The sequence below is a fragment of the Acomys russatus genome, chromosome 15 (assembly GCF_903995435.1).
Source record: "Acomys russatus chromosome 15, mAcoRus1.1, whole genome shotgun sequence".
In the NCBI taxonomy this organism is placed as follows: domain Eukaryota; kingdom Metazoa; phylum Chordata; class Mammalia; order Rodentia; family Muridae; genus Acomys; species Acomys russatus.
This window is the reverse complement of record NC_067151.1, coordinates 40,940,920-40,953,463: the sequence shown is the minus strand read 5'-3', so window position 1 is coordinate 40,953,463 and position 12,544 is coordinate 40,940,920. Positions and strand designations below refer to the sequence as shown.

Here is a 12,544-nt window from a genome sequence, read left to right as displayed (position 1 = left end):
GCTTATATTTTAAGGAAATACCTTCTATGCCTTTAAGAAAAGCCCATTGGGACTTTATAAAGATTTAGTACCCATAAAAAGAATAGAAGAATTCAGAGATCATTTAGTTTTCCAATAAGTGTGGAGCTCTTTTTGATTTTTTGAGCAGGAGAAAACTTGTAGTTTTTAATTTACCCATCCATTATTTTTCCTGTTTTAACAAACAAGTTCCTTTTGGTCTGCCCCACTACACATGTGTAAACTGCCCTTGACAAAAGTACAATAGATGGTACTTGGCTGCAGCTACATGTTTTTGAACCTCCTCTGCGACACAGGTCACGAGAAAGACATGTGTTTTTAAGTGCAGAAAACGTCCTTGGTGGTTCATTTCCGACTCTTACACCGGTGTCACGCCCCGTCATTAAGTCGGGTTCTGCTTCCTGGCCCTTCCTCAAGCACCATTCCGGGGACGTGAATCACATGAGGGCAGCTCAGGGGCAGCAGAGCAGGAGGTCACCCCGCTTGCCCAGGCCTCGCCCGGGGCGCCTTCCTCCCCCCACCCCACTCGCCCCGCCGCCCCCCCCCCTTTCCCCTGCCGGAGCCTCCGCACCGGAACTGCGTCCCTGGCAGCCAGTCCTCAGAGTACTGAGAAAGTCTGTGACCCTCACCTAGCCGGGGACCCCGCAGGGTGCGAAACGGCTTCCCCGGTCTCCCGGGTGACCGCGCTGCACGTTGGCCTGACGTCAGGGCGCGGTGACGTCACTGCCCACGCCGTCGCCGACGCGGAAGCGAAGCTCCTTTGCATCACTTGTCCCAAAGGCGGGCTAGGCGGAAGCTGGTGCAGGTGGCAGGGGTCGGTGGAGAGGGCGTATTTACGCGCAGTTCTGTGACGGGGCCTGGATGGGGCTCTGGAAGACGCGGGGATCGCAGACAGCCGAGGCTGATGAGGCAGGAAGGAGGGGGAGGGGTGCACAACAAGGACAATCATTGCTCTCGAACAGAGGAAAGAGAAGCTTTTAGATGGCTCGATATGCAGGGAAGCACGTTCTCAGCCAGTGCTGCGAGGACAGACTGACTAGGGAAAAGCTTGTTTTGAATTCCATCTTGTTCCAGAAGCAATCAAGATGAAGGGCTTTAGTTCATGAAGTATATTGAGACTTGCTGCCTCTGGTTTTTACACACAGACGACATACCTTAATTTATTATTCTATTTATAGAACAAATGTTGGTGACCTCTATGCGACAAGCAAGCAGAATGAGATGATGCTTTGTAACTAACCTAGGCCACTAATATGATTAGTGTCTTCTTCGTAGTCCAGATGTCTCCTTTTTCAGGATTATCTGAGGCCCAAAGTGCGGACCCTCCAGGAACTAAAGAAACACGGTTCCCTACCAATAAAGACAGTAATTACTGTTGAAGAGTAGTTTGCTTGAGTATAAGGAAAAATAACACTTAAGAGAGAAAGGTAAACATATGACTTGAAATAGTGCCAGAACGCTTCAAGGTACTGGTTGATAGCTATCTAGTGTGAAAACGACAGCATGAGAGCAGTGAAGACTTCCCTAAGTCATGAAAGATATAGTTAATACCGAAACCAGCAACAGTTATGTATTACTGAGTAACTACAATTATGTACTATATGTGATTTAGAGGGCTAAGAACAGAAGGTTTCCACCAGCATCCCCACAGACATTTGAGTTATGCATTGCACAAAATGTTATCATAACTAACATTACTGGGTGATAGAAATGTTCAGTTCCTTATAACATTCAAGCACTTTCACCACTATACTGCTTAATTGTTGACCAGAGTGTTGCTATAGGGCAAATAACTACAGTTTTCGCAACAGTATTATTTACTGAGCACTTGTATTTAAAACGGAAGGCAGCCCTCTGAAAGGGGGGTGAAATCCTTTGGAAAGGCTATAACTCGCTTTCCTCTCCACATCATCTTGAGTCCATTTTCCTTGCTGCTGTCAATGCCCCTCGGCCCTTCAGTGTCCAGTACATTAGTCTTAGATGATAGGAAATAAATTTAGCAATTCCACTGTGAATGAACTAGCCACAAGCCAAATGATCTGTCTGGGTGCCATGTGTGCTGCCTCATAGAAAATCTAATCAGACAGTGGTAGACCCAGGAAGACTTTCGAAGGGAAGGAATAAAGAGTAGCACTTGGGAAAGAACAGGAATATGAATTTGCAATTGGCTGTTCTATGCCACATGGTCAGCCCTGAAGACGTACATACAAGTAACAGTGTGTCGACTCAACAGGTTGTATTTGGAAATATATGTGTATACACAAATAAATACATGTCTGAGCACAGTAACAATTTTTAAAAGAGGGTTTGTTCCATCATGTTATGCCTCGTTTGATGGATAGCATTGGGAAGCTGCTCTTTCCTGAAGAGAAATGGAGGATCGGTGGATCTGGGGGGGGTGGGGTTTGGGGGCGGGCCTGGGAGAAGTGGAGGGAGGGTAGGGTTCAGTCAGCATGTATTGTATGAGAGAAGAATAAAGGAGAAAAAGGCCATGAATTTGAAGGAAGGTGCAAACATGTATATGTTGTAATTAAAATGCAATCTCAAAAAAAAAATTAAATCCCTTAAAATAAAAATAAGTGTAGTTTCTAAAAATGCAAGTTAGCATGTGTCAAAATATGACTGGTGAATACTCCAGAAGGTTTAAAAAAAAAAAGACTGCCCTGTGTTGGTGTTTTTTCTTGGTTATCTGTTGATTTCAGGTTTTCCCTCTCTTTTCTCGTCCTTCTTTCCTTATTCTATCACTGCCCATTCTATAATTAAATGCAGCTTAACTATTACCATTGCAGGGCGTATTGAATGCTATTTTGTGCTATTCTTTTGTTGTTTGGTGAGTGTGTGTGTGTGTTTCCAGAGCCCTACGTGTGTGAGGCAAGTGCTTTATTCTTGAACTATACTGATAAGTCAGCTTACTGTAAGTCAGCTATTTCACTTTCACTGTGTCTTTTAAAGATAAGTCACCATTTAAAAAAAAAAAAAATTGTTATTTTAACTACCTTGTGAACCTTCATTGTTATTTTCCCTGTGGGTTAGTGACCCCTGAAAGAAAAAAAGATGTCCTCTTAGTTTATAGACCATCTGCCTATGAATGAATTCAGCTTTCCACATGGCCTGCAGACTTCTTATAATTTAGAAGAACTCCCATGTGTTTGTTACGGTAGGAATTTCCCTAACATACTTATCACACAGGACAGTCATTCGTCTCGTTCATTTTGGTCACTTGTTTCATACTATTTCCTCTCCTTTCCCGTGCACCTATGAAAAGCAGTATAGGAAAATAGGTACTTTGTTTATAAGTCTGCTAAAGTCAACAGGAAGTCCACCCAAGAGAGCTGATTTTAAAGTCAATGAAGGATGGTACAAAGGTAGCATTATAAAATTACAGTTAAGTTCAACAGTATTTCATCCTGCAAAACACTACAATACGACTCTGTCCTCTTGTAAGTTTGAGTAAGATGGCTGTGCGATCAGGCCTCCCAGGTTGGAAACAACTGCTGCTTTCATTGCTATTTCTGGGCTTCGTCCAATGCAAGTGCAGAATTTTTTAAAAAACTAACATTTATTGGGTTCTTTCTGTTTGCCAGGCACTTCGTACACAATGCCTCGTTTAGTTGAGAATCCTTCCAAACATAACTCTGTCAGGTCCTACATACTGTTTACTTTCACTCAAATGATAGAAGTGGCCAAGGGCATGGCCCGTCATGTGAACACAGAAGTGCTCTGGATCCAGTGTGAGTTTAAGTGGAAGCACCTGGGCCTCACATGTTGCCTTAGTTGTCTCTGCCAGACAGCCAGGCCTCCTGGGACATTAGCCTACTGTGGATTAGAGACACATGTCTTAAACTCAGTTTCTTCGTGACGTTTCCCATACAGCTTCTTCCTTTCAAAAGAGGTTAGCTGCAAAGAACACTTTGCTTTGCTTTACATGCCCCAGCACATTTTCTTCTCACTAAGATGGGATTGTTCCTTTCTGGACTTCTACCGTGCCATTATATTTAAAGCTGTAGATGGCCTTATAAAGCTGCTTTACATACTGAACCCCAAGATGCTGTGGTCTAGAAATGAGTTAGACCACAAAATACTATTTATATTGTATCCTATAGATACGATATAAACTTCAGTATGTGATAAAATAAAGGTCATGGAATGTAAATGGCATATCTCTAGAATGTCCATTGCTCTGTCATTTGTGCAGCGAGAAAGTATGTAACTAATTTGAATTTGTTTGAGCCTTAGACTGTAATTATTGAACAAATTTGCAATGAGGCTCCCAAATATGAAAATTAAGACACTCACTACAGGGGCTGGAGAGATGGCTCAGTCGTAATGAGCAATGTCTGTTCTTCCAGAGGATTCCTGTTTCAATACCCAGAACCCACAAGACAGCTCACAGCTTTTTGTAAACTACAGTTCAGGGGTATTTGACACCTTCACATAGACATACATACAGGAAAAATGCAAATGCATATACAATAAAAATAAGTCAATCATTTTTTTAAGAAGATACCACAGCAAAATGTTTTGTAATTATACACATATCTCCTTTGGCCCGCTCCTGTCATCGGCAGCGGTAGCACAGCCTGCAGTTCTGACACTTGGGATCAGGAGGCAGGATGATCATGAATGGTAAACTACCCTGGACTACATAGTAAGATGCTATCTAAAAAACAAACAAAAAAACCTTTCAGTTCTGAGATTTCCACAGGTGCCTTCATTCATATTATTTTGCTGAGTACCTGACAGAAGTGATTCTATTTTCCCTTATTATGGTGAAGTTTGTCTGTACATTTGACTTTAGGTAGCGACTGAATTTATAGGAAATGAAGCATAGTCATTTTCCTAATATCGTATGTCTCTGCTGAGGACTTAATACCATTAACTAAGTTGTGGGCTAGGGTTGTAGCTCAGTTATAAGAGTCCTTGCCTAGTATGCCTGAGGCCCAGAGTTCAACTTCCAGTATCATACACAGCAGTGCGGCAGCTCATACCTGTAATACCAGCACTTGGGAAGTGGAGGCAGGAGGATCAGGATTCAGTACCATTCTCAGCTAAACAGTTAGTTCAAAGCCAGCCTGAGCTATATAAGACCTTGACTCATAAAGGAAAATGGTTGTATCACCATAAGCATATGGAAGGAACTATTAATACAAAATATCAAGCATCATTATCAGCCTATCAAACAGATGATATTAAAATAGTTGTAGTAGATTCATCAGGGTATAGAGCAACTAGCGTTCTAAATATTGCTGTTAAAGAATTAATAATGTTTGTTTGTTTTGAGACAGGGTTTTTCTGTGCACCCTTAGCTGTCTTGAACTCCCTTTGTAGACCAGGCTGGGTTCAAAGTCACAGAGATCTGCCTGTTTCTGCCTCCCTGAGTGCTGGGATTACAGGCATGCACCACATTTATTACTTTTGTTGTTGTTGTTGTTGTTTTGTTTTTCAAGACAGGGTTTCTATGTGTAGCCTTTGCTGTCCTGGACCCTATAGACCAGGCTGGCCTCGAACTCACAGCGATCCGTCTGCCTCTGCCTCCCGAGTGCTGGGACTAAAGGCGTAAGGGCTATAAATTCTTGAGTGTTCAAAACTATCAAAGTAGACATTTGATCTGCCATCTTCCTTTTGTTTCATAACCAAGACCTCTTTACCCTGACTCAAACACTTGTGCCAAGTCCAGGAGTGGGTTCGTAACAGGTCTTTTCTAGGAGTCCCTTCTATGAGACCTACGACCCAATTCTGATGAAAGAGGTTCTTGGAGGGGTTGGGAAAGTACTTAGCACATGTATTCAGTGTCCATCAGAGTCTTACTTACAAAATTTAAGAGCTGGGAAAACTACCGGGATCGAGTGATCCCCAACAACACACGAAACTGGGCATGGCGGCACAAGCCTGTTATTTGAATCATCCACGTCAGCGCAGAAAGATGAGAAGTTGAAGGGCATAGCAAATTAGAACCTGCTTCAGCTGCATGAGACCCTGTTACAACAGTAAGAGCAAGGGAGAAAACTAGAAATACTGAACTATAGAATAAGCTTGTTCAGCCAGGAGTGGTGGCCACGCCTTTAATCCCAGCACTCTGGGAGGCGGAGGCAGAGGCAGGTAGATCTCTGTGAGTTTAGTCTACAAAGCGAGTCTGGGATAGCCAAGGCTAGGCAAAGAAACCCCTGGGGGTGGGGGTGGGGGAATCTTTGAGTAGTCTTAAAACCTGTGTGTTCCCTTTTTGATTTCTTTGAGCATTTGAGTCATCACAATAAAGAGGTCTCTTTAGTTAGTGCACTGGAAAAAAAATGCGTCTGGGAGGGATGAGAGCCAAGGATCACGACTGTTTTCTGAAACGAGGTTTTGAGTAGCACTAGCAAAACTTGCGTCCCGACGCCTCTGCCTTGTTCTGCTTCCTTTGTACGCACGACTCAGAACTCAGCACCAGTGAAGCTGTGCCTCCGAGCCTAACTCATTCCTTAGAAAGTTTCTGCGGCTTATTGCTATTGACGGAGCAGCTCTGGCTCCGGACTGGCTCAATGCAATCGGTCGGAGCAGGTTTTACTGCCCAGGTTACCGGTGTTCTGATAACACCGGGTCACGGTGAACTGGCTTCCCCCACCCACAAAGCATAGCGTGACTGCGGTCCCGGGGTTGTAAAGTGGACGGTAGGCTCCGCCCTGCAGCACCTGTGCCCTCAGCACGAAGTGCGTGCGGCCCGGAGCCTGCGGGTCACGCAAGCCCAGCCCTCCCGCCGCCGCTCGCGTGCGCTCCCGGGGCTTCCTGGCCGCCCAGGCCGGCCTTGCGTGCGGACGACGGCGCCGCGTAATCCATTGAGGAATCCCATTCCCGACGCCGTCTCTAGCCGGAGGGGGTGCCCTGCTCCTGACGCCGGCCGGCCGGGAAGTTTCCGGCTAGGAAGTTGCAAGGCACACATTGGGCGGCGACAAGGACCGGGCGGGCAAAACAGGTTGGGTGGGCTTGGGGTCTAGGACTGATTTCAAACCCCGGAGGAGCTCCGGGGGACTTGGGACAGAGTGGCCGCTGTGCGCGCGCAGGGGTGGGGGTGGGGTGGGGAGGGCTTGGGGAGATGGCCTGGGGACTCCTGTGCACAATGATCAAGCTGAAGAAGTTTCTGTCCCTGTGACGTTTGGGCGGGATGGAGGTAACTTGAAGAATGACAAAGGGAATCGAGTGGTGTCGTAGCAACCGGGTCAGGCTTATCTCTGGCTTGCTGCCCCGAAACCTAGGGGCGGGTGCCTCGTTACGCCGCGTGCAGGCGACGGGAAGCGCGTGTCGTGAGCAGCAGCAATGAGATCCGTTTGCATAACCACAGCGTCGGGGTGGGGAGTGCAGCCAGTCACGCAGCCGCCGCCCGACCCGGCGCAGGCTCTGCCGGGGTGGCGGTGGCTGCCCCACTGATTCGGGTGGCAGGAGCTGGGGGATGGGGGCCGGGGGTCCTGCCCTACCCTTCCAGGCCTGGGCCTGCTGGAGCGTCTGAACTGTTCCAAGGGAGTGGAGGGGCAGTGGGGAAGCAAACCACATAAAACGCAACCTGCAGGGTTAGCAGGCTGGATTCTATTAGGCAGCTTTCTAGTCACAATGAAAGCCACTGTGCCTAGTAGACCTCAAAGACCACTATCATGGAAATAAAAGATCATTAGAAGGAGCCTTTAATTTGTTTATATTATTTCGCTTAGCAATCTTTCGTATGTGTGCATGAAATTTAATTTATGCACTCGTCTGGAGTCCTGGTTTAGCAAGGGAAATAATTATGAATTCAGTTAAGAGTATGGGTACAAACGGATTACTTTAAAGAACAATGAAGTGGAAAAAAAAAAATTCCAGCTTCTAACAAGGCCATTACATTCAGCTTTTCACGGTCTTGAACATCTTGTGCGGGCTCAACAACAATACGAGGCGGAAACTTCTAATTAGGCATTTAAAAACGCTAGCATTTACGCCAGGAAAACGTCAAGGATGCCTTATGTTATAGACATGTGACTACCTTCTACACATAGAAGAGAGTAAGTAGTGTGTCTGTGAACGTCCTGTTTTTCAGTAATTTTCTTAGTATGCAAGCAGTTCACTGGAACGTCTGTCGGTTACGAAGTATGATTAAACACCATGAAAAATCGCGACCTTGGATTTCCTAAGACTCTTCTGCAGATGGAATGTTCACGTTGATGAGTGCTCAGTAAGGAAGGACGGACCTAAGTCCCTAGCACACAGCATCAAACTAAAATCTTGAATGAAAACTTTGAATGAATGAATGAATGAAGGCGTAGGGGATGCTGCTACCCTCTGATGCTTCAAGCAATGTACTAAAGTGAGTGGTACCTCCCTTCCCCTGACTCTGCTGAAGTGTAAAGAAGTCTCCCAGCATTCCATCCTGTGGGGCAGGCAACTCTTACCGCAGGTGCTTTGAGGTGTTTGTAGGAAGAGGGCATATATTCAATTTTGTACAAACTGTACAAAAACCTACAATAGTAAAATGTTTAAAACCATGTTCCCAATTTTGTTTGTATAGGGTCCAGCAAACACTGACGTATGGTATAAGAAACTGTACGTATCAATACATAAAATATTTGACTTGTAGAGGCTTCATAATAAATATTCAACAAATATTTCATTGTGTGCAATGGAGGTTTGAAATAACCAGTATTGCCATACTTATGCATTAATAACATGGTTATATATGATTAGTAATTATGTCTTTGAATACTATTTAATAGTATTTATTCTATTTTCTGAAAGAATTGAGACTTTTGGCCTAAGAAGTGTCTAGTAGGAAACTATTTTTTGGTCAGTCTTTTCTTGATGCATGGAATCTTGAAGGCAAGACATCTTCTTTATAAAATTTTCTCCTGCTCGATGCCTGAACACCTAGGATTAGAAATTTATGGGACCCACTGAGACTGACTGTTCATGAGGCATTGTTAAAGTTGGGCATAGTGCAGTCAACAGACAAAACCCATGGCTTAATGTTTAAACGGTCTCTATTTAAATGCAAATCACATTAGGAATACTAATGCCTGCACACATCTTTGTGTAAATGTAAAAACCTTGTCTCATTTGAAGTTTTTGGTAGCGGGCCCTTGAGAAGAAAATGACGGTCAACAGAGAGGGGCTTTCTGAAAGGGAACGGAAGCACCAGATAATGCAGCCAGCCAATTTAAACTGGAATCAGAGAGCAGATACCAGGCTTTAATCAATCTCTTCCATGTAGAGACTAGTAAGGCAGAGACAGGATTTGGCTCGTTGGTAGAATACTTGCCTGGTATGGGGCAGGGGTGGTGGTGCTGGGAATTGAGTTCAACCTCAAATCTAAAATATTTAAGGCAAAAGCACAGACATTACTCTGTCTTTCTCCTCATCACAGCCACCCTCATTTTTCTTAATGTCCTCTGACATCACTTTAAGGCTGATTGACCCTTTTTGCGAGAAACCTACATTGTCGCTCTCTTTACTGATTGCATGCTGACACCTGGAGAGGGGGGTAGGAGGCACTGAACTCCAACCCTAGCTCAATCTGACAAGGCGTGTGCTTCCGCATCCTCCAAAAGGGATGCCTTCCTCTAATGTGAACCACCTCGAAGCCTGCAGTAGTACTATGTGTCCTCAGGAAGGAATCTGCTGCTTCTGCCTGTTGGCAAGTATTTAGTTCCCAATTGCATTTAATAGCATTGCTCTGCAGTGAGTGTCAAAGACGGTGGAGCTGGAAATGTGCAGAGGCCCAGGCTGATGGAGCTGGGCCCCAAGCCGTCACCTTCCAAGGTCTCCTTATGATGAGCTGCCAAGGCAAGACCATGGGTGTAGAACGTTCAACAACAAGAAAGCGATGACAGGGCAAACTAGAAGGGCCTTAGCTCCCAATCCACTGTCTCGGGCTTGCATTGCATTGTTGGGGAATGTGGTATAGTCACTGTGGCTCAATCTTTCAGCAGAAACTTGGTAGGACGTACTATCTGATGAATCTATCTATATGTGATACACATCCTGCTGAACCCTTGGGATAGACTTGGGCTTAAAGTGTTTTCTTTTTCCTGTTACTGGTATCACTGAAGTCTATTGACATTGCATCATACTCCAAACAATGAGTGGCAGAGACGATTGTGTCAGGATGCAGTGACCTGGTTAGTCTAAACTTCTGCAGGAGAGGCATGCCAATAAATGAGCCCCTTGTGGGATTACAGTCTTCCCTGAATAGGCCACACCCTGGATGGACCTTAAATCTCCTACTTCTTCGAAAGTTAATGTATTGCTTAGCAACTCCAGGAACAGAGTTAATTTGATTTTTGTATGATTTAATCATCATCTTAAAAAAAAGAGTTTGTATGTATCTCCTTAAATTATGTGCATAATATAAATATATAAAATATGTGGAATTAATGTCACGTAAGAGCATAAAGTTATCCAACTGAATTAACATCTTTAACAAAATGGTTCCCAGTGGTAATTAAGTAGTCAGTTTTGTAATTTAACATTTAGGCCTAGAGCAAATAAAGCACATGAAGGGATCTGATTACTGCAGTGCACAGCTCACCATTTGCTTATCGAGCAAAGATTCCCAAGAGACTTTTTAAAAGTCTATTTTCATTTTTTAAGATTTATTTTATATGTATTATGAGTGTGTCTGCTTGTATGCATATATACAGTGTGCATGCGGGGTATCCACAAAGACCAGAAAAGACCATCGGATCCACCTGGAGCAAAATGACAATGCTAGGAACCAAACCCTGGTCCTCCACAACAAAAGCACCTAACCACCAAGCTGTCTCTCCAGAACTCTCCTCCCACTCTTGCCTTTTGAACTTGGTCTTTCTATAAAACCCAAGCCTTGAGCTCTTGGCAATCCCTCTGCCTCAGCCTCCTCAGGGTTGATATTACAGGTATAAGCCACTACTCCTCATTTCCTATGGAACTTTAAAAGTTAATGATTATTATATACAAAAGCGTTTGTCGAATGTTCCTTTCAATGTTATGTAGTTTGAAAATATGAAATAGAAGAGTTTGAGTGAAATATCCCATAAACCCTGTGGCTACCAAAAATAAGAGATATGGAGGAATTGAAACAGTTGTAGAACTACATGCATAAAAATGCTTCTAAATGTGATTTATTACCATGAGCAAATAAACATAATTCATCACACTGAGACAAATACAACCTGCAATAGATTGTTCCTTGTTTGACGACAGAGACTGTAACTGATGTTTGCTTTCCCAGCACCACCCAGTGAGTGATAATGGCTTCAGTGAATCAATAAATGAGAGAGAAAAATCATTCGGAACTAACTAACTCCTGGGCTATATTCCCCAGGCCTTCCCCATTTCTTTCTTGCTGAGTGCCTGCCCACATCATTCATGCTGTAAGTGAACAATAAAGGAAAAGGAAGTAGCCCAGATGGCAACCTCTCTGTGGTCAGATGTCTTCCAAATGAACAAAGTATTTGCAGATGTTTCAACAAGCGGAGGGGCTGGGCTGTACCTAGGCCATAGGAAGCAACTTCCACACCTGGAGGCTACTACAACAAAGGTGTCATCACTCAACTGGACAGGATTCTGTTGGAAACTTGAAAAGCATTCAAGGTTGGAATGCTGCATGAATCCAGACTTGCCTCAGGAATGCTGCCAGGGCTCAGATCTGAGTATTGAAATTAATGCGGTTTGTAAAAATACCCATCAGGATCGTTGCTTATCTGGAAATCAGATCCTTTAATCACTGTAGACAAGACCTAATGAAAGTAGAAGAAGCCATCATTGATTTTGAGAGTGGTCTCCTAAATTAGTTGGCCTTTGGCTCTTGGAGAGCAAAGTTCAAATTCCAGTTCCTGTTTAGCCGGAAAATAAGTCAGAAACTAAGTAGAGAGTCTTTTAGATTCCAGACTGAAACAGCGAGACACAATGGACTTCTGAGTCTCGAAGAAATCTTTTGAGAGTTACTGAAGTCATTCCCCAAATGAAATTTTCACTGTGCCTTTGCAACTTTGGATTTTTTAAAATTTTTTATTTATTTACTTATTTGTGTGTCTTTAGACTATTTGTTCTTCTCATCCAATGTAAATTTTTTATGTTTTCTACTGAAAATCTTCTACAGTCTACTGTTCTGTGCAGGCTATCTTCTGGAGTGCATTAACCTGCTGGCTATATATGGGATGGTGGATGCTATGGTTATTTGTACCAACTCTTTAATATATTGATGCCTTACAAGGTGCCTTTCAAAGGCACCATCAAATGGGCAACTTATTAGCTTTGTGTCCTGCCCATATGACAATCTGAGACTATTTTCTCTTCCCTGATGTAGTAAGAACTGCAAAAAAGGAAACTTTTACTTTTAGGTGAAAAAGAGCTTGTTTTACAAAACAACAGAGATGTGTGGCAACACTAACCTTTTCCCCTAAAATGTTAAAGTAAAAGAGTAAAAGAGTGTAGTGTTGCTTGGACACTTAGTCCACAGACACAGGCTTTTTGTCACTTCAAAGGAAACTTCTAAAAAACAACATACAAGGAAGGGAAAGAGTACTGCCACTCTTAGTAAAATAGACCA

The 12,544-nt window shown here is 43.7% G+C and overlaps 1 protein-coding gene across 1 annotated transcript in view; it reads right to left on the bottom strand.

Moving 5' to 3' along the window:
• Positions 1-737, bottom strand: part of Lekr1 (leucine, glutamate and lysine rich 1) — a 170,274-nt gene extending 169,537 nt beyond the window's left edge. Inside the window, exon 1 of the mRNA XM_051157263.1 lies at positions 648-737. The gene's annotated coding sequence lies outside the window, so the exon portion shown is untranslated. The remainder of the gene's footprint in view (positions 1-647) is intronic.
• Positions 738-12,544: the final 11,807 nt, after the last annotated feature.